At 36.2% G+C, this 26,054-nt stretch overlaps 1 non-coding gene across 1 annotated transcript; it reads left to right on the top strand.

Annotated features, from left to right (window-relative positions):
• Positions 1-16,024: 16,024 nt before the first annotated feature.
• On the top strand, positions 16,025-16,096 carry Trnag-ucc (transfer RNA glycine (anticodon UCC)). The gene has a single exon. It is a non-coding gene; the product is annotated as a tRNA-Gly (tRNA).
• Positions 16,097-26,054: the final 9,958 nt, after the last annotated feature.

Here is a 26,054-nt window from a genome sequence, read left to right as displayed (position 1 = left end):
AAAAAAATAAATAAATACTAAGATCTAAAATGGAGATTAGTTAAATTCTGAAAATGTAAAATTGTAAAATTGAAAAGCTTGGGAACATAAAAAAAGCCACCATAAATGGCTTAATCAGATTGACAAGACAATTCCTTTTACAATTTTGCAAAAGGCTTGCCCTTTGGGAACGGCGATAGGGGTAATACAGCTTGAATGTCTTGAAAGTCAAAGGAATTGACCTGATATTTTAGAAAGAAAATCCAACTAAAAACATCCAAAGGTTGAGACTACTATAATAATAATAATAATAATAATAATAATAATAATAATAATAATTGCACGCGTAATATTCTAAACAATAAAAAGGTGTAATATTTGGCCGTTGCATGACATCATTAATTCTCTCCTGAGAATTATCTAGACTACAGAAATTACACTTGGCAAAAAATGATCAAAGCATTTGATATTTAAAAAATAGTTTATTTTTTCATTTTGAAAAATATAAAACCAGTCGGCGGTCAAGTACGTGTCTATCTCGTATAATGTATTCTCAAAGACTGTCGTGTTTCTCTTAGATGTGGCATGTGGAGAACTTTCCTGGGAGGATTCGTATCGTCTTGGACATAGTTCCACCAGCTCCTCTGAATCAAAAAAGTTAACTGGATGTGCAATATTCTAAACAATAAAAATGGTGTCACAGGAGTTGCAGTCCTTGATGACATCCGGGTTTTCATCTAGAAAAATACAAAAAGATGATAGCGAGTAATGTCTTGTCTCTCTGTACCTAATCATCATTCATCCTGCTATCCCACCTCGGTAGTAAACGCTATTTAGCAAGTATCGATTACTTCCTATACCAAACATGTCATTAATGACGATGACAGAGTTGTTTACTCAACAAAAACAAGAGAATATAAAAATAGCAGCTGAAAAAAAATGGCGCTTTATTATAATATCTGCAATTAGACATTGAGCCTGAACGCAAAGCAGCAATGTGGGAAAAGTATGAGGGGCGTGCAATAAGTAATGCCCCTGACCCACTTCCAGTTATCTGATCTAGCTGAAATTTTGCATGTGCAATGATTTATATTTCTACGGATTATGTGGCAAATTACGGCTCTGAAATAATTGTGGTTTCTGTTTTACAGGTTTTTGAACTGAGTCAGGTGTGAAATGGAGCCTGTTGAATGTCGAGCAGTGATCTGGTTTTGGTATTTGAAAGAACGCACACCACAGGAGACTTTTGATGAAATGAATGAAACTCATGGTGATAATGTCCCATCATATGACCTTGTAAAACGCTGGCATTGTGAATTCAAACATGGCTGGAAGTCTGTGGAAACAACTCCCAGACCTGGTCGTCCCCCTCCCCCTTCTGCCATTGATGAGGCATCTGTCCGTCAAGTTGAGGCTGCCATTTTGGAAGATCGGCGCATTACTATTCGCCAAATAGCCCAAGATGTCAAGATTAGTACAGGATCTGTGGAAACTATCATTCATGATCATTTGCATATGCATAAGGTGTCTGCCAGATGGATTCCCAGGTTGCTCACACCATTCCAGAAGCAAGAACGTGTCGAGTGCTCAAGGATGAATTTGGAGATGTGCCAAGAAGATGAGTCAAAGTTTTTCAAAATACTGATTACACAGGATGAAACCTGGGTCCATCACTATGATCCAGAAACCAAAGCCCAGTCAATGCAGTGGAAGCACTTGGACTCACCACCTCCAAAGAAGGCAAGGGTGCATCCCTCCGCTGGCAACGTCATGCTCACAGTCTTCTGAGACCAGGACGGAGTAGTGATGACAGATTTCCTGGCAAAGGATACCACAATTACAGCAGCTTATTATGCTTTACTATTTGAGGAAAGTAAGGGAAGCTATCAAAATCAAGAGGCAAGATCAGCAAAGATACCCTCCTCCTGCAGGACAACGCTCCGGTCCACAACTCGCATGTCACCAGATCAGAAGCACGGGCATGTGGTTATGAAATCACCCCCTTACTCCCTACTCTCCTGACCTTGCACCCTCTGACTTTCACCTCTTCTCTGCAATGAAGTTGTTTTTGAAAGGAAAGCGTTTCCCAGATGATGCAGCCTTGATTTCTGAAGGCACATTGTAGTTGGAGGACCAACCTGAGATGTTCTACAAAAACGGTCTCCAAAGCTGCATCAAACGATGGGAGAAATGCATAACTCTGGGTGGTTCCTATGTAGAGAAAGACTAATATATATGCCACATTTCGTTGCTCTACTGCTATGAGAAGTGGGTCAGGAGCATTACTTATTGCACGCCCCTCGTACATTAAACATCACAGGGTGTAGTCTTACTAATCTCCAGTTCGAGCAACTATTGATCATAGTGTCATATCATTGCCTTTTTGATCGTCAAATTCAGTTACCTGTTTCTGTCCAAACGGTGAATATATGGTCTATGTATGACATTATTAATTCTCTCCAGAGAATTAATTATCTCGACTTCCCAAATAAATTTAACACTTGACAAAAAGTGAACAAAGCATTTGATATTAATTTTTTTTTTCATTCTGAAAAATATAAAATTCCAGTTAGCGACCACATACGCCTCTTTATTTTATATGTTCTCAACGACTGCTGTCTTTCTCTCTAGTGGCGACTCAAACAGAAAGAGAGAGTCTAACAAACAGAAAGGGAGAATGTATGGATGAACAAATAGAAAGAAAGAGAAAGAAGCAACAAGAGTCATTCATTGTTTTCTGCTTACCTTCCTCGGCATCAGCCAGCGGTGCTTTGACTTATGACCTTTTGAGACATTCAACAACTTTTGTATACGACAAAATGTCAAAATACAAGAAAAAATTCGTTGACAAAGTGGTTTAATAGCAGGTATAGCTATGTAGTCATTTACCTCCAAACAATGGCACATATTGTCTTTTAATATGGGAAATTCCAGCTCCGTAAAAAGGAAGCCTATTCTTGTGCCACACAGATTGTCGTGCGATTAAACTCACAGTTTTCAGATTTTTAAACCCTTTTGTTTAAAAATCCATATTCCCCTCCATCTATTATTATAATTCCTACAAAGAAAAAATATTAAGGATTTATTCGGTAAAAAAAATCCTTACATCATACTTTCATACCTCAAAAAAATTGGCCTTTATCAAAAAAATTAAAAGCTTGAGCAGGGGGTAACGGCTCCCTGAACCCATAGACACTCGGCATGAAATAACCCAAAGGGTTGATATGCCGTAACACTCAACAAAACAAACAAAACAAACCATATGTAACAAAGCCAATTACACGTATACAAACGACTAAGCCATGACGTCAGAGCGGAATTAGAGGAAAAAGGGGAGGGGGAGCATGTGACGATGCCTGACAGAAAGAAAAAGTTGTAGCAAAAGTGTTGATTAAATCAGATTTAGTTTTTTTTTGTTTCTTTCTTACTAAACTAATTTCTGTCCTATAATGTATTTGATTGCTCTTTTCTGTAATATATCTCTCTATTGCACGAAAAAAAATCCTTTTTTATTGCATTTTCATCCCAAACAAGGTAGAGTGCTATTTTGATGTAAGGGCTACTATCTGGAACATAATTTGCGTGGATACTATGTAGGGAGTTGAGTAGCAAGATTACATTTGAACTTTTGCATGTCAGTACACCCAGAAAGGAAATTCCACAGTCCAGCAGTCCTAGGGAATCAACTATTAAAGCAGAAGGCTTTCTGGCATCTGGGAATCTTTCTGTGTAGGGGTGGAATTTTGCTGCTTGTCAGGTTTGTCAAGGGTATTTACATCAAGCGGGTTTAAGGGTTTAAAGTTCTTCCAAGCATCTACAATTAAAATACTTGTAAAACGGGCAGAAGGGGGCAACATTTCGTCGATGGGACAGAGGTTGAATGCTAGCTGACAGTGCGGGACCTATTAGGTTGATTCTCTTTTGAAAGAGTGAGACTAGTAGCAGATGCACCAGCTCAAATGTAGCAATAATACTCCATATATGGTCGAGTGGTGGCCTTGTAGAGGTACAGAATACTCTCAGGTGTAAGTAACTTTCTAGCACAGTAGAGAGAGCCTACCTACTTTGCAGCAGTCTTGATAATGCCCTAAATGTATCTGTTGGTCTTGGTCCTGTGCAGTTTTGGGAGGTTCACCCCTCATAGGCTTTGCCTTCTCATTCGTTGAGAAAATGGTTAGTTCATTGCTAATCGCCTGGGATGCTCCAACCGATGAATGCCTATGGTGTTGCCCAGGCCTTTTCTTGCAGGCCAGAGTGCTCCTCTTCTTGGGTATTGCTTTTCAAATCTCATTTTCTCGACCTTTTGTCACACCTTCCTGCCGTGGATGGAAGATAAACACACAAACCCAAAATCTTTTCTAACAAATATTCATTTGGTTCCCCCAACAAAAGGAGGGTGGACCTGTAAATTCACCCTTGTCCGTTCATCTGTCCTCCCTTTTCTCAATAACTACGCCATGGAATTTTTTGAAATTTTGTACAAACATAAAACATGATAGGAGTAAAAAACTAACAGAACGGATTTTCCAGGAAAATTCCGGTTGCCCCCTAGGGGTTCCTTTCGGGTTAAAACGGCTAAAACTGACACTTTTGTGCTTATTAAAAAAAAAAGGTGCCTTGCATTTTTATAAAACTTTTTGAAAAGTTGTAACTAACTGATTTCTATATAATTTTGTTTGTCTATACTTTGCGATAATTCTTGGGTGCCCCAGGGGCTCTTTTAGGGCTGATAAAAACACTCCATTTTGGGGACTATTTTACCATATTTGTCCAAAATTTTCTGTGCATATCTATTTAGCAGTTTTGCATGGTGCGTAACTCAAATTTAAATATGTTAAGGCCTTGGGGACTTTTGGGGCTAAATGGGTAGGGGGGGGCAAATGATGGACTTAGTCATGTTTTTTTTTTTTTGCATGGTGCAGAGCTCAAATTTAAATATGTTAAGGCCTTGGGGACTTTTGGGGCTAAATGGGGAGGGGGGGGCAAATGATGGACTTAGTCATTTATTTTTTTTTTTGCATGGTACAGAACTCAAATTTAAATATGTTAAGGCCTAAAACTGCACCGTTTGTTCATTTTCACCAGGGTTTGACGTCCCCTGGGGACTTTTGGCGCTAAATGCTGAACTTAATCATTTTATTTTTACGCCTCGTTCACTGTGCACTCAAGGGGGACTATGCATGCTTCACTTGTTTTTTATGGAAGTTGACCCAGACAAGCCATGAAGCCACTTGATGTAAAGAGCTACACAGAACAGAAGGTGATTAACGCAAAGACAGGATCTGCCTGTTAACTTTAGTCTTGAAGAGAATCGATTGGTCACATGCTTCGTGCAACACATCTTAATGAGAGAAAGAGTGTTGAATATCGAAGTATGCCAAGATATACTTTTTCATTTGTTTTTAATAAGCTTTTATAAGTCGCTACACATTCATGAGCTTGTTTCGGGCAGCCATAAGGAATATTAGACCGCTTCAGGCGAGATTACTTAAATCATATATAATATCGGCTGAGGAGGTCTCTAGTTACTTGTCATTGGTTGACCGAAACATGCTCATAAATGTGTAGCGATATATAAATGCTTAGCAGGCCGCCCGACATTGCCCGGTCGCAAAATACGCTTAAATATGATATTTTGATTAATGCAGATTTCGTAATTATTATTATATTAGATCCAATATATAGTAATGATTTAAAAAGTAAAAAACAAAAATGACTCGTGCACCACCACCGAGAATCGAAACCAAAACGTTCAGCTTACGATTTACTTTTTCCTTTGACAGTAATGCCTGACCCATGATGACATGCTTGCTGAAAGGCTAAAAATACAAACATGAACCAATAGCTATTACGTTACACACACCATCGTTTGACCTTAACATTTATTTAATTTTCACATATTTGCACCAAGTCGCTACACATTCATGAGCTTGTTTCCAATTTTCCCCGGCTAAAACCAAAATATAAAGTTTCAAATGGGTCCAAATACCCTATATATGACGTTCCACGTCTGTAGACCAAAAACTACCAGAGGAGTTTGGTAGGCAACATTTTTAAACAAATATATATACGCATACATAAAAATATATATAAAAAGGTTTGTGTTTACTATAATCTTTTTTCGCAAATATTGCAAGTATAAATCATGTAGAATATCTGCATGAATATAATTACACGCAATAGTTAACTAACGATGATTATCTCATAAGAAAACCCAAAAAAAATAATAGGGAATTAATTAAAATGAATCTTTTAAAGAATACATAAATTAGCTAAATGTTTTGTACATGAATGCGATTCCATGACGAATATAACAAAATTGTCTTTTCTTTTTTAATTTAATAGAAAAAAAGGTTTTTAATATGACTATCAATAGGATAAAAAAAAAATATATATATATATAGGAGTATATATGCATATATACATGTTTTTTTAAATAAAATTATCAACTGACACGTGTTTCGTCGTCTACGACTCATCAGAGTGGCTGAATATATATATATAAAAGGTTAGGGGGAGAGATGGAATGGGGAAGAAGAAATAAGGACGAAGAAGAAGAAAGAGAGAAGGAAAGGGGGAAGAGGAAGAGGGGTGGCATCATTTGTTTAATAGTGATAGATTTTATTTTTTTTTCAAAAACTGATTTTGTTTAAATGAAAGAAAATTTTTTTTAAAAAATGAAAAAATAAAAACCGATTTTGTTTAAATGAGAATTTTCTTTTTTAATTAAAGAATAAAAACCGATTTTGTTTAAATGAGAGAAAAAATTTTTTTTTTTTAATAAAGAATAAAAACCGATTTGTTTAAATGAGAGAAAAAAAATTTTTTTTTGAATAAAGAATAAAAACCGATTTTGTTTAAATGAGAGAAAAAAAAATTTTTTAAATAAAGAATAAAAACCGATTTTGTTTAAATGAGAGAAAAAAATTTTTTTAAAATAAAAAAATAAAAACCGATTTTGTTTAAATGAGAAAATTTTTTTTTTTTTAATAAAGAATAAAAACCGATTTGTTTAAATGAGAGAGAAAAAAATTTTTTTTTGAATAAAGAATAAAAACCAATTTTGTTTAAATGAGAGAAAAAAATTTTTTTTTAAATAAAGAATAAAAACCGATTTTGTTTAAATGAGAGAAAAAAATTTTTTTTTTTTTAAATAAAGAATAAAAACCGATTTTTTTTAAATGAGAGAGAGAAAAAAATAATAAATAAATAAATAAAAATTTATCACCCCCCCAACCTTTTTCTTTTCTTTCCTTTCTTACACCTCTCGCACCCCTTCCCTCCCCTCCACCATTCACTAGAAGCCCAAGGAATGGTCAACAGATCCTGGTAAATCCTGACCTTAGCTGAGACAAATAGGAATATTAAATTAAAACAAATAATAAAAAAAAAAAGATCTAAGACAGCTCACCCTTGAAGTTGCAGACGGACCGGCGGGCAATAGACAAGCCAACCTCATACATCTACATAGATCGTGCTTTACAACCCAAATTCCTCACCTTACAAACCCTATTCCCTGACAGCAACATGAAATGAATGAATAAAGATACAGTAAATAAGTGAATAAACAAATAGGAAAATAAATAAATTAACAAATTCGCAGCCAATCAACCCTGTTCTCCGCTCAGCTGAACAGTCATCCACAGTTGATTTTCGATTTTCATTGAGAATTTCGCTTTCGTAAATAAGCATTGTAGCCTGAAGAGGTCTTTAGTTGCTAAACACTAGAATACCGAAACATGCTCATGACTGTGTAGCAACAAATTACTGCTTATGTAAAGACAAATTGAATATATATATATATATATATATATATAATCTGCTCTTTCATCCCACACACACACACACATATATATATATATATATATATATATATATATATATATATATATATATATATATATATATATTTGTTTATTGTTATATAAACATGCTCACATCCCGCTGCTACAAACAGCCACTTGTTTCAATCAAACAACAGATATCATCAGGCAGCGACTTGACTATTCAAAAGTTCAATGAATAATCTTATTATTATTCATTGAACTTTTGAATAGTCAAGTCGCTGCCTGATGATATCTGTTGTTTGATTGAAACAAGTGGCTGTTTGTAGCAGCGGGATGTGAGCATGTTTATATAACAATAAACAAGTATTATCAGCTCTTTTTATTGAGCACTATCTAACAACCTCGTTGAATTCATTAGTCCATTACTTCTGAATATAAAAAAAACCCGAGTATATATATATATATATATATATATATATATATATATTTCAAGATTCACAAGATTTCCAGCTACGGTATTACTGGAAATATTTCTCAATCGTTAAACCATTTCTCTCTGATAGGTTCATAAGAGTAGTGGTTGATGGACAGAAATCAGAGGCCCACAGTATTAATGCTGGAGTCCCCCAGGGGTCTATCCTGGACCCAACTCTCTTCCTGATCTACATCAATGATCTCCTAAAACACATACTTAAATCATTCGTTGACATCTATGCTGATGACACGACCATCTATGGCAACACATCAAAGGCCGTAAATAACAAAGTTCTCTCTGATTCTCTCTCCTCTGATCTTGAGTGTGAGGTACAATGGGGGAAGAGGTGGCTGGTCACTTTTAATGCATCCAAAACCAAGCTTCTATCTTTACGTCATCAACGCTCAGATCCCCATCTGGCATCAATTGAAATTGATGGCTCTCGTCTTGGGGAGGCTCCATGTTTTGACAAGCTTCTGGGTTTGACCTTTACTCCTAATCTGAAATGGAACACGTACATCAAATCTGTTGCCATGGACGCTGGGAAAATGGTGGGATCCTTCTACCGCTCCAGAAGATATCTCACTACTGATGCAATTCCCTATCTGTATAAAAGCCAAGTACGTCCAAGGATGGAGTACTGCTGCCACATCTGGGCAGGAGCTGCTAAAAACAGCCTATCCTGCCTTAACAGAGTACAAAATAAACTTCGTGGTTTGGTGGGGGATGCCCTTTTCTCTTCCCTGTAGCCTCTCTCCCAGAGAAGAGACGTTGCGAGCCTGTCTTTGATTTATTGTTATTTCCATGACAAGTGCTCGTCTGAGCTCTAATCTCTCGCCAATCTTTCACTAGAAACACCCGTCTGGCTGAAACTACTGTCAATAATTTCCACCACTCTTTATCTGTGCCTAAATCCAAACGTAGATTCCATGAGCAGAGCTTCTTTCTCAGAAGTGCACGATTGTGGAACTCGTTCGCCTGTTTCCCACCTGACTACAACTTGGATGTCTTCAAATCCAACATAAACAAATTCCTGACAAACCGCTCCCTTAAGTAAGACACTCTATCAAATCTCCAATACTAATGATTACTACAATACTATCTCATTGATTACTGTGCACGCAATAACCCTTATCCTTGAGTGGCCTCCGGACCTTGATAAGTGGTGACCCCATGTAAAAAAAAGAAATATATATATATATATATTGCCTTTTTCTCTTCTTTTGGTTTCGGTTTCGATTCCAGCTGATAACACTCAAATTATATATATGCATATATATATATATATATATATATATATATATATATATATATATATATATATATATATATATATATATATATATATATATATATTACGTTTGAAACCATGACAATATATTGTACCCAATATAATGTGAAATAATCAATAGAGAATTGACTCTATAATAATAAATACGAAATCTGTAAATTAAAATATCATATTTAATCGTATTTTTTGATCGGACAACGCTGGGCGTCCCTACTAGTGTGTATAATATATAAATGTGCGTGCGTGCGTGCGTGCGTGTGTGTGTGTGTGTGTGTGTGTGTGTGTGTGTGTGTGTGTGTGTGTGTGTGTGTGTGTAAAAATTCATTTAAGTGTCGTTATAATTAGATCAGCTCTTCGGAGTTGTATTTTGCGTTCGTGGGCGGCCAATAATAATTTGTTATTCAAGTCCAGATAAAGAATGAAATCATTTTATGATATCAAATTACGGGGTCCAATTCTTCTTGGAATTTCCGGGTTCGGTCTGGAGCACAGGTGGACGTATTGCCACCCTGATTTCTTTCTTTTTTTTCTTTTTTTTACTTCAATAGACACCAGCTTTTTTCCCCGACCCCCTCACACGGTTGTCCCATTTAGTGATGTGAACCTTTGTTCGAGTCCACCAAGATGTTATGATCCAAACCTTTACCCACGCACCCACACCTCGTTCGATAACAATTATTTGAGTTTTGGTTTTATTTCCTTTTTGCCATAGTAACTGTATACGTGCGGGTAGGGGTTGTATTGTTTGTAACCCCAAGAGTGAGTAACCTCGCCTGGATAATGCTTCAGGGATATTTTATGTTGCCGGGTGAAAGGAGCGAGTGGTTCTAATAGGAAGTTGTATGCAAATGAGCATGGGGGTGGAGGGGTCGCGTAATAAGGAGTGGTGAATTGCTTTCTTTTGTTTTCTTAAACAACAACAATTACAGACTGCAACTACACTATTATAGCGAAATTCGAATTTTATCTTTTTAATATTGAATTTCAAGCCAAACCAATAGTATCTTTTTTTTTTTTACACATTGATCACCACTTATCAAGGCCCGTAAGCCACTCAGAGATGAGGGTTATTGCAAGTACATTACGTTAGTGTGGAGATTTGATGAAGTGTTTACTTAAGGGGGCGGTTCATTAGGAATTTGTTAACATTGGACTTGAAGACATCCAAGTTGTAGTCCGGTGGGAAGCAGGCAGACGGAACAGAGTTCCACAGGCGTGCAGTTCTAAGAAAGAAGCGTTGTTCATGGAATCCGCGTTTTGATTTAGGCACAGATATAGAGTAGGGGAAATTTTGGTAAATATCCAGATACGCTACTACAGAACACCGACCACTCTAATTTGCTTTTTTTAGGTAATTGAGGTCGCTGACAACGAATCTGATAGTCAAACTCGGGGCAAATTTACCGTTTGCATGGTATTTACCCCTGAACCCACGAACTACTTTCCACCATTTTGCAGCTTCCGTTTCTACGCGCATGCACGCTGTAGCATAAACGACGGCTTCACCAAGTAATTATCCAAATAATAACATATAATAAAAATATAATAATAAAATATAATAAAAATAATTATTAATATAATTAATAAGTAAAACAAAATAAAAAATACTTAAAATATCATATAATAATATAATATATAAAAAATAATAAATTACTTAACTAAAAGGAAATAACAAGAAAATATTATATAAACTAATATAAAAAGTATTACTTAAAAATTTGAATGTAAAACGTTTTATTTTTAGCGTCTCTGGAGATTTACAAAAGATAGAACAGAAAAATATTCTTTTTCTGTTTTCTCTATCAGACAACCCTGGGCGTCCCTGCCAGTGTGTATATATAATATATATATATATATATATATATATATATATATATATATATATATATATATATATATATATATATATATATATAAGTGTGTGTGTGCGTGCTCGCGCGCGCGTGTGTGTGTGTGTGGCGACAACTATAAATAGTCAACGATTGCTATTTATAGTCAGTTATAATATAGCACTAGGGCGCATTCATAGGCGACTAGACCTTATGACTCCAACCGAAGAAATTACAAGCAAAATTCGAGTCGTTAAATTAAAGATGCCTCAAAAGCACTACTACAACTAGTTTTTTTTCCATCATCCTTTCTATGTAAAGAAATAAAATTTATTTATTTATTTGCGGACTGTTATCCTCATCTTCATAGTTTTTCACGACGTTTCAGCCAACTATACCTCTGGACTTCGTCAGGCGGTTAACCTGGACAGGATAGGATGCTGAGTCTCTTAACTGTATCCTCAGAAATTACTGCCTTCCATAGTTGTTGTATAGGGTTGAAACCGCTATCTTCAGACACTGCTCATCTGGAACCGTAGAGAGTCAACGTCACAAAAGGGTCCGTGGTACAGTGGATAGAGACGTTGAATCTCTACAGTTCCAGGTGAGCATTGTCTGAAGATATCGGTTTCAATCCTACCCAAAGCCGGCCACACGCAAATAAATAAATTTACAAATTAATCATCCCAAAGATGAAAATAGTTATATATATATATATATATATATATATATATATATATATTTACTTTGTGTATATATGTGTGTGTGTGTGTGTGTGTGTGTGTGTGTGTGTGTGTGTGTGTGTGTGTGTGTGTTTTATTTTTGTTAGCGATACTTTCTTGAATGAATTCAAGTATTTATACGAAAGTGCATTTTCACCTAAATGCGTATTGGGAATAATTTTCCCTTTGACCAATTTGGTACCTCTAATGGAGAGCGGCATATATATTATTTTCGTCGTCCACGACTCATTAGATTCAGCCACTCTGATGAGTCGTGGACGACGAAACACGTGACAGTGGTGGATAATTATATTTAAAAAATTATATATATATATATATATATATATATATATATATATATATATATATATATATATATATATATATACGGTAAATAAAGCCCGGAGTTAGTGTCTTTCAATTTGAAAAGGTTTTGTCTCATCTCATTTCATGATAATACTAAATGATAAAAAAAAATAACAATTTCCAATCAATTAACATTTGTTCTCTAAATTTTTAGGTGTTATTTTTCCGGGTTACACTGATGTAAAAATAAAAAATATTAACTTTGTGAAGGTTTATTGTGTATTTTTTTAGTTTTATCTGATCATATAAGCATACAGACAATTGTCCTTTATATAATATACTATCAGGGCAAGCCGACGTTGTCCAGGATTGAATAATGATGAAAGAATGTTCCACACGTCCAATATTTTTATTGTCATTGAAATCGGTGAAATCGCTCATTTTTTTAAATCAAATAGATTCATTGCCTCCTCTAATTATAGAGCCACCCCATTCCGCAGTGCACTGGGAGGAAGCTGAAAATGCCCCCTTGCAGTTACTTTGTCCACAATACATTGTACTTGTAGTCTACATTGCACTGCCCAGTCGATTTTATAAAATTACTAGACTAACCGTGACCCGTTGGGTCAGTATGTTATATTAGCTATGGAATTAATGTATGAGCGTGACACTTGTGACGTAAAGAAAATAGTTTTTTTTGTGACATAACAGAAACATTTCTATGAAAATATATTAAAATGAAAAAAAATATATAGATAGATTTCTACAAGTCGTTCTGTTTAGAGTAGTAGTAGGGAAAATACATGTCAACCAGTAGTAGTAATAGTAGGATGAGGAAAAGGAGGCGTAGTAGTAAGATGAGGAAGAGGAGGCGTAGTAGTAGTAGTAGTAGTAGTAGTAGTAGTAGTAGTAGGATAGGGAAGAGGAGGCGTAGTAGTAGTAGTAGTAGTAGTAGTAGTAGTAGTAGTAGTAGTAGTAGTAGTAAGAGGAGGAAGAGGAGGCGTAGTAGTAGTTGTAAAGAGGAGAAGTAATAGTAGTAGCAAGAAGAGGAGGCAGAGTAGTACGAGGAGGAGGAGGAGGATATTGCGCAAGCAAACAAGCAAACAACCAAGAACGACAGAGTTTTAATATTATAATAGATAATGTTTCACTTAAAATGCAAAAGTGAGGTATCATGGTTCAATTGTGTTCTAAATAGAAACATTCATTTCTAATGCACCCCTGTCTTATCAAAGAACCAATTGCTGATTTTATGAAATTATTTTAGATGGTCACTTGAATAAAAGTAAACCTACAAAAGTCAAGTATCATGGTTCAATTGTGCTGTAAAATGAAACATTCATTTCGAACGCGCCCATGTCTTATAAAAGAATCTGTAGTTGGTTTTATAAGCTGAACCTTTCCGCTTTTGCGGTGATAAAACTTCTCAAATGCACTTGTGATGTTAGGTTGTATAAAAGTGTTAGCTTTGATCAAAATCGGAATTCATCCTTAAATCGAATTTTTTTTTCGATTACGATACTAATCAAACGAATTCCGACAACAAAACCTATCTAAGAACACTCCCACACACATAAAGTATCTCCGTGTGAAATTTTTAAAAAATCGACCCAGCCGTTTCCGAGTTCATAGGGAACGAACTCACACACACACACACACACACAGTCTATTTCATATAATAATTGAGATAGAGATAGACAAGCTTAATGATTAGCAGATCGAACCCAGGTTTGCCCTTGGATAGGAGTGATGTATCGTTCTGTTCAGTCCTATGAGCTTGTCCTCCCCGGCATTATTCCTTCCTTCGGCGGACCTGTACGAGCGTCATTCACACTATAAATTTGTTGCTGTTCGGTTTCTTGCAATTTTTTCTGTGAATTATTATTGAATGGACACTAATATAACAGATTTTTTTTTTTTTTTTAATAGGAGATTTTACTGTTTTCTGTTTACATTGGGGAGGAGGCGGGGGCGCAGGTGGTGTTGGGGCGTTAAAAATGTTAAATGGCATTCTAATTGGTAAATGTCGGCGCGTTACTAACGGAAAACCGGTTAATTAAACTGCAGAAGCACCTGTTAAGCCACACAAGTTTTATAATTGAATCCACCTCCCCCCCCAAAGAATACAATGCATAATACAACTTTTTATATCTCGATAACTACTTATTTCTGCAAAATTTCAATGCAATTTTCGTATTCAGCATAGTCGAAAACTATATAAGTTGTAATTTAAAAGAAAATTATGGAGATGGACCTAATCTAAAAAAAAAATACCTCTAGTTTTAAATTAAGTTGTTCTGAAAGAAAAAAAAGTCTTTCCGACATTATCCCCCCCCCATTGGAGTGTTTTTCTTCTTTTTTCATATAATTTTAAATGTTCTGTAGAAGATTCGTACGCCATGTGAAGACAGTTTGCTATGCAAAGGTACATTTAACAGCCGTCGTTAATGCTATCGCGCGAACGCGCGTAGCGTAAACGGAAGCCGTAAAATGGCGGAAAATAGTCCCTGGGATCAGAGGTTAATACCATGCAAAAGATAAATTTGCGACGGGTTTGATAATTAGATTCATTGTCAGCGACCTCGAATACCCCTAAAAAACAGAAATTAGCGTAGTCGGTGTTCTGTTGTATCGCTATATTTACCTATTTGAAGTTTGGGCTACTGTTCTAGCCTTGGGTGTTATTTTTACAACACTTCGGCCAATGTACCCTCAACCTTCTTCGGGTGTATTTTATCGAACTTGATATTTTTTTCTTTAAACTCGGGAATCTTTACGTTTCTAAATTTTTTAGATGGAGATTGGTTATTCGTTTTATTTGGAATCTTCGGACTACTGTTCTGAGCTTGAGTATCATTTTCACAGCGTTCCGAACTTGGAAAAATAAAAAAAATAGATTTAAGGTTGAATTCTCAGACCGACTGCAAATTACTCAGAACCTCTATCCAGACATGGCTGACAGAATGAGAGCATGCCACTGCCACACTACCCCCGTTAAGTAAATAAAGGGTTCCGTTCGAAATTCCATCAAAATTACCGAGTTCGGCAGGAACCCTCCCGAGTTTGACAACAATATACACTTAAAGAAGGTCGGAGGTTACATCGACCGAAACGTTGTGGAAATGACACTGAAGATGAGGACAGTAGTCCGAAAGTCCCAAATAATCGTCGAACTCGGGAATCTTTCTGGAGGTTGACAGTTCAATCCTTGGTGCGTGCGATACTCAAAATAGAATTGTGAATTACTTTAGACTTCTTCCCAGTCATGGCTGACGGAACGAGAGCATGCTACCCTTGCTGAATAAAGAAATGGTTTCGTTCGAAATTTCGTGCAGATTTTCAAGTTCAACAGAAAGATTTCTGAGTTCGACAAGATACATTTGAAGAAGGCCGGTGATTGCACCCTCCGAAACATTGTGAAAATAGCACTCAAGATTAGAACAGTAGTCCGAATAATCCAAATAATATGAACAATCAATATGCGTTTCAAAAATTACGAAACATTTATCTTCTTTTCTAAGCAAACAAAAGAAAACATCCGAGTTCTTTTAACAAATGTGTCTACAAACTTGAATAGCTATCTGAACAGAAGTTTTATAAAGTAAATAACCTTAATAGGTCAGTAGCACTAAACAGCGTCGGTGGTGTAACGGTTAGCATGGTTGCCTTCCAAGCAGTCGATCCGGGTTCGACTCCCGGCCGACGCATGTATTTTACATGTTATTTTTAAATACCTTTCTTTTTGGTGGGCGACCTTTTCGGCCTGGTATAAAGTTTAGTATCTGTTCTAATACTACACTTTACCTTTTCTGTCTTCGGTGGGGGAGAAATACTCTGGGACTGAGACAATTTTTTATTTTTGTTCCTATCTAGAGTGCGCCTTTTTGGGTAGCTCGATTTTCCCCCCCACATAAAAAGTCGGGTAAATGTGTAGTTTAGTGGCGTAAATTATTTGAGAGAAAAAATTATAAAAATTATTTATTTTATGTAAGATATTATTAGACCCCAAGGCTGAAATAAAATCAAGCCAGAAACAAAATTAATTTTTATAATTTTTCACCATATTTATTAGACTAACTATACGACATTCGAGGCCGCCGTATTGCTTTTAAAATTTGGCCTTCCTAAGGTTTGACAGATTGGCCTTTTTATGCTCTTTCATTACAAAAAAATATAGCGGCCAAAAACAGGGTTCCATAAAAGAGGGTAAAAAAAATGGCATCTGTTAAACCTTAAAAAGGCCAAAGTTTAAAAGCAATATGGCGACTTCGAATGTCGTATATTTAGTCTAATAAAAATGAAAAAATAATAAAAATGAATTTTTTTCTGGTTGTATTTCAGCCTGAAGTTCTAACAATGTGTTTCATTCAAAAATAAATAGTTTTTATAATTTTTTGTCTGCCAAATAATTTACGCCGCTAAACTACTCATTTACCAAAAGCCAACCTTATGTCTAACTTTGCCTTCGTGGGGATGCAAGTAAATATGAACAAAAGAAAATATCGGATTTGTTTTAGTGCAATGTTTCCCAAAGTAGGCGATACCGCCCCTGGGGCCGGTGCTTGATATCCGGGAGCAAAAACGAAAAAAGGGCGGTAGCTAAATAAAATTGTTCATTAAATAAAGTATCTTTTTGAAATAAATATTTTGTGTATTAATGCTGTTGTTCTCAATTAAAATAAAAAAAAATGTTCCCATGTTTGTATTGGGTTAATTGTGAAGACCAAAATAAATGTTGAAATTTTTAATAGAGAAATAATTTTTATTTATTTTTTTATTTATATCCATTCAACATCTCCGCATTTGGGTCAAGGAACGCATTCCTTGACCGACAGGTCACTTCTATTATCATCATCAGCAGCATAGGTATAGTTCGTTTTCTAGCAGCCAGCCCACTCCTACTCTCTGGAGAGGAGGAGGAGGAAAGGTTTTTTGCCCGTTTTCGTCAGTTCGAATCTAGCCGGCCAAGAAGAAGGACGCTATTCGGCTCCGTCAGATCAGAAAGGATTCTTGACGTTAAATTCCACGGTTTTTTCTCTCCTCCTTTGGAGAAAGACGTTTGTTTAGAACTAAACTATTAACGTTATTTTATTCTCAGTGATTATAAGACAACAAGGTCTTACGACGGGAAGATTAATACCGGTTATTAAAAGACAATCGAGTCTTACAACAACTAAATTATTATTCTCAAAGGACTAACGAAGGAAACTACCGAGGAGTTCTTTTCTAAGAAGAACAAAATTTAATTTCGCCGACGAGACAAGCAGAATATCGCCCCTAGAAAAGAAATCCCCTCTTTGAAAAATTTTCAACCTTCAAATCTTCCATAATTCAAGAATATACCCCTCATAAAGCCTACCAAAGCCGCTTTATGGTCTTATCTCCCCTTTGAATTAAAAGGCGCATTAGCCTTAACAAAGGAAATTACTTCTTTCTCCCATTTTAGGTCAAAGAAACTTTTTGTTTGTCCTTTCGGAAAAGAAAAAAAAAAAGAACATTTTGTCAAAGAAAGACTGAACATTTTGTTAAAAGGACTGGGGTTTGTATTACTGTACACATAGATTCGAAAAAGTTGTCAAAAAACAAATATATGATAAATAAATGTTATCAAAGGCAAGATAAGGTACTTTTCTACCTAACTGGATATATTTTTTATGTTTTTATTCAGTGTAACATGTTTATTTAGCTCGAAAAACATGCAGTGTTTACCGATGTATTGGAAAATTCAAAATGGCGGCCGACTCTCTCTCGGAGAGGGTAAGTTTGGGAAAAGGTATTATAAATAATAAACTAGACAAAATACTGTTAGAAATTCGCTCAATATATGTTACCGTGACATAAGTTGACATATATTCGGTTGTTTTTAATAGTATTTTGTCTAGTTTATTATTTATAACATCTTTTCCCAAACTTACCGTGTTAAAGAGACAGTCGGCCACCATTTTGAATTTTCCAATACATCGTTAAACACTGCATGTTTTTCGAGCTGAATAAACATGTTACATTGAATAAAAACACAAAAAATATATCCAGTTAGGTAGAAAAGTAACTTATCTTGCCTTTGATAACATTTATTTGTCATATATTTGTTTTTTGACAACTTTTTCGAATCTATGTGCACAGTAATACAAACCCAAGGACTGAATTCAAAACAAGGACTGTTTTCCGTTTTTTATATGTTCTTTTCTTTCAGCCTTTCTTGCAAGTAAGGATTGTCGTCTTTTTTTGTATTATTTTTTATGTGTTTTAAAATGTTTCTTAAGGGTTTTTTTAACCCCAGCCTTGGGAAATAAAGGCAATCGATAACTTTTTGTTTTAATAAACTTGGATCATTTTAAACTTATTCGGGTTTGTATTTCTTTTGCTCATTTCCTCTAGTTACTCTTTTTCGAGAAATTTGCCATAAATGCTTTTTTCACCCTTTTTTTTCTTTCCTTTTTGTTACCATGAAAAGAGGATTTTGGTGACGCACCCAAAATTTCCTCATAAAATGATTTATTTGATTTTGAAAAACACATTTTGTGTTTAATATTGTTGCTTTCAATTTGAAAAAAATGTCACATGTGTAAATTAAAAGTAATTATGAATATTAAAAAAATGGTTAATTTGATTAATTACTATTTCTAAAAAGCAAGTTTTGTATTCAATATTATTTTCAGTTAGAAAAAAAGATGTCTGATGTGATTACGAGGGGCGTGCAATAAGTAATGCTCCTGACCCACTTCCCATAGCCTTAGGTCAACGAAACTTTGGCACAGTTATTAGTCTTTCTCTACGTAGGAACCACCCAGAATTATGCATTTCTCCCATCGTTTGATGCAGCTCTGGAGACCGTTTTTGTACAACACGCCACGTTGATCCTCCAACCACGACGTGATTTCAGAAATCAAGGCTGCATCATCTGGGAAACGCTTTCCTTTAAATAAACAACTTCATGGCTGGGAAGAGGTGAAAGTCAGAGGGTGAAAGGTCAGGATAGTGGGGAGGATGGGGAGGATTTCATAACCACGCGCCCTTGCTTCTGATCTGGCGATATGCGAGTTGTGGACCGGAGCGTTGTCCTGCAGGAGGAGGGTACCTTTGCTGATCTTGCCCCGCCTCTTGATTTTGATAGCTTCCCTTAATTTCCTCAAAAGTGAAGCATAATAGGCTCCTGTAATTGTGGTACCCTTTGCCAGGAAATCTGCCATTACTACTCTGTCCTGGTCCCAGAAGACTGTGAGCATGACCTTGCCAGCGGAGGGCTGCACCCTTGCCTTCTTTGGAGGTGGTGAGTTCAAGTGCTTCCACTGCATTGACTGGGCTTTGATCTCTGGATCATAGTGATGGACCCAGGTTTCATCCTAAGTAATCAGTATTTTGAAAAACGTTGACTCATCTTCTTGGCAAATCTCCAAATTCGTCCTCGAGCACTCGACACGTTCTCGCTTCTGGAATGGTGTGAGCAACCTGGGAATCCATCTGGCAGACACCTTATGTATATGCAAATGATCATGAATGATAGTTTCCACAGACCCTGTACTAATCTTGACATCTTGGGCTATTTGGCGAATAGTAATGCGTCGATCTTCCAAAATGGCAGCCTCAACTTGACGGACAGATGCCTCATCAATGGAAGAAGGGGGCGACCAGGTCTGGGAGTTGTTTCCACAGACTTCCGGCCATGTTTGAATTCACGATGCCAGCGTTTTACAAGGTCATATGATGGGGTATTATCACCATGAGTTTCTTTCATTTCATCAAAAATCTCATGTGGTGTGCGTCCTTTCAAATACAAAAACCAAATCACTGCCCGACATTCAACAGGCTCCATTTCACACCTGACTCAGTTCAAACACCTGTAAAACAGAAACCACAATTAGTTCAGAGCTGTCATTTGCCATATAACCCATTGAGATATAAATCATTGCACATGCAAAATTTCAGCTAGATCAGACAACTGGAAGTGGGTCAGGAGTATTACTCATTGCACGCCCCTCGTATTAAGGTTATTGTTAAAATCAAATAAAATGTTTACAAGCCGACGAAATCGAATTTGTGTACAATATAACTGTTTTTTAAATACATATTTTGTGGCACTTCTGCATGAGAGTTACATGAGGCGAATGTTTGTATTTCATACGCATAAACTATCCTATCTTGGCCTTCGGGATAAGATCAAAGTGTAGTATCTGTTCTTCAGATGCTGCACATCTATTTCTTGTTCTCTTTCGGTGGAGGAGAAATCCTTCACGATTGAGACAATTTTTATTTTTGTACCTTTTCTCCACGTTAAAAAACGACCCTGGTGTCTAACTCTGTTCCGTGGGGAGGCATAGTAAATAGGTACTAGTAAGCCTTTGTATTTATATAGTAAAGAGGAAAAAATGCAGAGTCATTCAGATGACATTTCTCTTTAAATTACGGTGTGGGTGGGGACGAGTTGAGATTACCATCGCCAACAGTTTTGATAAGACATCATCTTTTTTTTTTTCAAGTAAGGGAAGAATGATTAAAGAAATATCCCTTAAAGGAAAAGAAGCATGCGAAAACATTTATCCTGGACGCATCCTTGTCAAGAGCTTATTTAAATATTAATATATCACCTAATTTTCGTATCATTATCTAAAAACCTGTCATAAGAAGTTACCACAAAAACCCGTAGCCATTTAATATCTTTTAATAAAACTATTCGTTGAATTCTTAAATTAGATTTCTATATTTCTTTATTTCACATAATTAATTTTAAAAAAATATTTTTAGAATTTTATTTTTATATTTATAATATGGCCAGAACAACTTAGCTAAAATGTTACCGTTAAGTTAGTTTCGTATTCGCCCAATGCTGGTTTCAATGTTTAAAAAATATCGGCTATCTTATTACTTAGATTTAAGACCAGTTTTAGGTTAATGTTTCATTAAATAGGGAAATAAAAGCTGACATTACCTTATATTTATTTAATCCACATGCATCATTCGAGGATAGGGATCCCATTCTATTTTTTATTATTTAATATTCAGTTATTCTCTTTCGTTCTCATCTATTTTGATTATCGATAATTGGTAAATCCTAGTTACGAAGGGGGATAATCCATCTCATTATTAATTTTGAAAAATTAGTTAAAAAATTATGGGAAACAAAGGTCGTCTTAAGTACTTATAACAGTTAAAGGGAGACAACTAGGGCCGTTTGATGTTTCAAGTTTAGTAAATACTAAAAAGCGTCTATTTATTATACTTTATTAATTAATTTAATTCTGCAATTACATTTTCTGTCTAAGACACTTTCATTCGATGTAACCTAACAGCACAATATCGTATAACATGGCAATGAGAGCTAAAAAGAAACCGAAGATTAATAAGGGATATGCTAATAAGGATTAAAAGAATAGGAACGGAGGGAGTAATAATAACAGCGGGACAGGTAATGACGAGGGGGTACCATTAATAAGAGAAATAGACGCAAGAGACAGGTTTGGTTCAATCCACCATTCAGCGAGCATATAAAAAATAATATACCTAGAGAATTCTATGGAATAATTGATAAAACTTCCTTCCGGATAAAAGATTAGACAAAATAATAAATAGAAACTCGGTAATATTATCTTTCTCGACATCAAGCAACTTAACTAACACTATACTAAGCTCCAACAATATGAAAATCAGCAAAATAAGGAATAATAACGAACAAGATAAATGCAACTGTAGATACTGCACACTCTGCCCACTTCAAAATAAATGTCTAACCAAAAGCATAGTTTACCAGGCCAGAATATTTGCGAAAGAAACCCCGAATAACAAGAAATATTACGTAGGTATGACTTCCTTAGATTTCAAAACTCGATATTATGACCAAAAAAGTACCTTCAATAATAAAAAAAAAACTGTATGAAAACAACGCTAGCAAACAAATACTGGGAACTCAAGGAAAGCGGACGTTCACCGGTAATCGAATGGAAAATAGTAAGACAAGCAAACACATGTAGAGACCTAGACGATCCATGTAGATTATGCCTTCACGAAAAATTTGCTATCCTATACTTTAAAGAACCTCAATATCTATTAAATTGTAGGAGAGAACTAGCGACCAACTGTGTTCACAGGATAAAATTTACTCTGGGATAGAGATACAAAATAATTTTCAAACTAACGATAACAATAGAAAATAAACAAACAAAATAAATAAATAAACACGCATATGCATAAACTATCACACACTCACACACACACACACACACACACACATATATATATATATATATATATATATATATATATATATATATATATAAACTAACATAAAAAATTAAAAAAAATTAACCTAGATTTAAAACAGGTCAAGACACTAGATATCTACGCTAAATAGCAAACACAAAATAACGGGTCAACCAGAGGTCAAATGGCCCTTTGTCCTGTAAGTGCCTGCTCATTGGCAGATTAGGACGGGTGCGGTGGATACTAGAAAGCTGATTGGCTAACAAAAACTCAATAGAACGTGCGTATATAAAAACGCAAGACAACCACAAAATTCTCGCATAAGCCTGGAGAATCCTAGAGTGGATGAAATGCGGAATATTCAGTGTAGCTTAATCGCCATATATTTTTTTTTTACATAGGCGTTACCACTTATCAAGGCCGACAGGCCACTCATGGATAAGGGTTAAAGAGTGTACAGTAGTCAAAAGGACAATATAGTAATCGATAGTAATGGAAGTTCGGTAAATTTGTTAACTTAAGTGGAACGGCTCATCAGAAACTTGTTCACGTTAGACTTGAAGACAACCATATTATAGACAGATGGAAAGCAGGAAAACGGAAGACAATTCCACAGGCGTGCAGTTCTAAGCAAAAAGCTTTGATCATGGAATCTACGTTTAGGTTTAGGCACAGATAAAGAGTGGGGGGAGTTATTGATAGTGTTTTCAGCTAGTCTAGTGTTTCTTGTGAAAGTTTGGCGAGGGGGGGGGACCATAGATTGAAGCTCAGTCAAACAATTTCCATGAAAATAACGATAAAACAAACTCGCAACATCTCTTCTGTGCGATAGAGGTTGCAGCAAAGAGAAAAGGACATCTCCTACGAAGCCACGAAGTCTATTTTGAACCTTATCAAGGCAGGACAAGTCCTTTCTAGCAGATCCTGCACAGATGTGGCAACAGTATTCCATTCTTGGATGTACCTGGCTCTTATATAGATAGAGAATTGCATCAGCAGTGAGATATCTACTGGATCGATAGAAGGATCCGACCATTTTTCCAGCGGCCTTGGCAACAGATTTGATGTACGTATTCCATTTAAGATCAGGAGTAAAGGTCAAACCAAGAAGCTTGTCAAAACTTGAGGCCTCCCCAAGACGAGGGCCGTTCATTTTAATTGATGCCAGATGTGGATCAGAATGTTGATGATGTAAAGATAGAAGGTTGGTTTTAGATGCATTAAAAGTAACCAGCCACTCCTTTCCCCATTGTACAACGTGATCAAGATCAGAGGAGAGAGAATTGGAGAGAACTTGGTCGTTTACTGTCTTAGATGGTAGTGTCGTCAGCAAAAATGTCTACGAATGATGTAAGAATGTGATTTGGAAGCTCATTAATGTAGATCAGGAAAAGAGTTGGACCCAGGATGGACCCCCTGAGGGACCAGCATTAATACTGTGAGCTTCTGATTTTTGCCCATCAACTACTACTTTTTTGAACCTATCAAAAAGAAATGATTTAATAATTCAGAAGACATTTCCTGCTACACCATAGCTGGAGATCTTGTGAAGTAAACCTTTATGCCATACCCTATCAAAGTCCTTTGATATGTCAAGAGCAATTTCCCTAGAAAGGTTACCTCTGTCGAGAGATTCACTAATCCTATGAGATATAACTGTAAGCACATCTGCTGTAGATCTAGCAGAACGGAAGCCATATTGAGTGTCACTAACAAGGTTATTTTTTCTGAGATGGTTGATTACTTCTCTATTTAACACAGATTCCAGCAACTTACTCATGACGCACAGGAGACTTATTGGCCTGTACTGAGAGGGGGATGAGCGATCACATGAATTCTTAAATACAGGGCATACTGATAAAATTTTCCTGGGTGATGGGAAGCTATTCTCCTTAAGACAACGTTTAAACAGTTTTGTAAGTATGGGCGCTAGTTCAGGTTGAAGTTTTTTGAGTACTATAATTGGAATACCGTCAGAGCCGGTTGCTTTACTGGAGTCAAGGGTTTTGATTAGCTTGGCAACATCACGTACAGATATACGTATATCACATAGCGTGTTTTCTGATACAGGAGGAAATATTGGGGGTTGGCGGCCTTGGTCGCAAAGGGTAGAATTGGCTGCAAAGTTCTTGGCAAAGAGTTTGGCTTTGTCTGATGCTGACGAGATTAACTCAGGTCCATTGATGATAGTTGGGATAGAGCACATGCTTCTGTTCAGGATTCTGTTTGCTATTTGCCAAAACTGGTGGGAACCAAGCTGCTGCTCAGCTACTTTGGACTTGACGGACTGAGCATATAACTCTCTTGCGTTCTTTATTACTTTCTTACAATGGTTGCTGGCAGTCCTGAAAGTGGCTTTAGTTTCCATACATCTATTACATTGGAAGCAGTGAAAAAGTGATTTCTGTGCAGAATAGCATCAGCACATTCTGGAGAAAACCATGGCTGGCTGCTAGGTTTTTGCTCAAACGTTTTCGGGGTTATGAAACGGTTTATACCTACAATTAACCATTCCGTCAGGTCTGATACTATAGAGGACACCTCCTTTTTAAACATGGAACACAGAGGTAGATCCGATATAAATGTACGGAAGCTATCCCAGCCAGCCATAGTGTATTGATATACTGTACGATGGAGAGGTACGTCTGAGGACTTATTACATTTCATTTTTATCTTAATTGATACAACTGAGTGGTCGGAAGATGCAAAAGGAGACAGAGCGGAAACTGAACATAGTTCAGGGCAAATTGTGAGAAAAAAGTCTAGAAGACTCAAATACTGGCCGTCATTGTCGGGCACACGGGTGGGTTCATGAACAATCTGAGCGAGGTCATAGGCAATGGAGAAATCATGACAGAACCTCCCCTCATCATTAGTCTTGTTTGAGTGGGTCAACCATTCCACATTGTGAGCATTGAAGTCTTCACATACGTGAATGTTAGCTGAAGGATATGCTGATAGAATTTGGTCAATTTTCTCAAATATGCTTTTAAAGATAGTAACTCCGCTGTTATGGGGGAGATAGAGAGTAAATATAAATGCAGTACTGTGAGTTAGTGCAACCAGGAAGCACATATAGGATAAGTTAGGATCTTCTCTGGAGATGTCCCTACCACATGAAAAGCCATCTTTAATATAGGCACATATTCCATGCCCATGACGATCTTGGAGGTTAGATTTAGAAGTTAAGTTAGAGTATCCCTTAATTACGAACTCATTTAGGGAAATAATCTGTCCAATGCCAGTTTCGCTTAAAAATAAAAGGTTTGGTTTAGTCTCCTGTAATTGGGCTTCAACCTCTGGAAGGTTAGAACGTAGACCCCTGATGTTGGAGAAGGAGACATGGTAGTAGGGGTCTACGTTGGAAGTTGGATATCCGGGTTTAATCGTCTATTTTTTCTTGAAACTTGTCATGATGGAATTTTGGAGTTTGTGGACTAGGGGAAACTAAGAGAGAAAAAGAAACGAAGA

This window comes from Euprymna scolopes, chromosome 18 (assembly GCF_053919585.1).
Source record: "Euprymna scolopes isolate OS-2025 chromosome 18, ASM5391958v1, whole genome shotgun sequence".
Classification (NCBI taxonomy): domain Eukaryota; kingdom Metazoa; phylum Mollusca; class Cephalopoda; order Sepiida; family Sepiolidae; genus Euprymna; species Euprymna scolopes.
This window is presented reverse-complemented; position numbering and strand designations above follow the sequence as displayed.